Raw genomic sequence first — 939 nt, 5'->3', positions numbered from 1 at the left:
ATGAGTTTTGGACGCTTTAATCTTCCACATCCAACAAAGCTTATGAGGCTTAAGCAAGAAATGAACTTGATTAAAAAGTGACACCCCAACCCTCAACATTATAAAACATGAGTAAACTCGAACAAGAAATTGACACATACATAATGTGAAGGTTGGTTTACCTCAGCGTGAGGGTTAGCTCACCTTTTTAAGTTTTCTGAAGGACCCTTATCACAACAATCTCCAACTACTTCACAAACTAACAATTTTAAGATTTCTTCTTTTGTGTGATCAATCTATATCATTTTCATTCTCTCTACTGCAAATTGAGAATGGAAGTTTAATTATCTCTTCCACCATATGTTTGTTTATAGTTTAGTATACAATTGGGATGTGATGGTGGTTGAATTCAGTGGAGTAAGAAGTGAGAGAAGCCAAAACATCCCTAATTAAGGGAAAGTACAAATTAATTAACTTAAAACTTTTCTTCACAGTAGCTCTTAATTACCCCCTTCACGAGTAAAAATAACATAATCACAAAATTAGAGCCTTGCTAATTATAACCAAACATACAAAAAGATGCAGATATGTTTGGCCACCATCCAAATATATAGTATCCACCGCACCTAATATCCATCCTCCACACCTGTTCTCTCCTAATTATTCACAACCAACCTTACCCTCCCCCAAAAAGTGTACCTGCCATCCAAATTTACCCTCAAGAAAAATCAAAATCTTTACATTTAAACCCAAAATCTAAAATAATTAAAAAAAAAAGACATATACAAGTAGGATATCTCAAATTACGTCCAAATTAATTAGTGCACCAAGTTTCAGCGCACCCAAACCAACCCTATTTAAAAACATGCCCTCCCTTATAACTCTCATGACCTCCCTTCACAACACTCTCATTGCACCTCAACCATGACTTCCTCCAATGAAACCACCATCTCCGCCGGC

The sequence above is a fragment of the Asparagus officinalis genome, chromosome 4 (genome assembly GCF_001876935.1).
Source record: "Asparagus officinalis chromosome 4, Aspof.V1, whole genome shotgun sequence".
NCBI classification, from domain to species: domain Eukaryota; kingdom Viridiplantae; phylum Streptophyta; class Magnoliopsida; order Asparagales; family Asparagaceae; genus Asparagus; species Asparagus officinalis.
Note: the sequence above shows the minus strand (reverse complement) of the source record.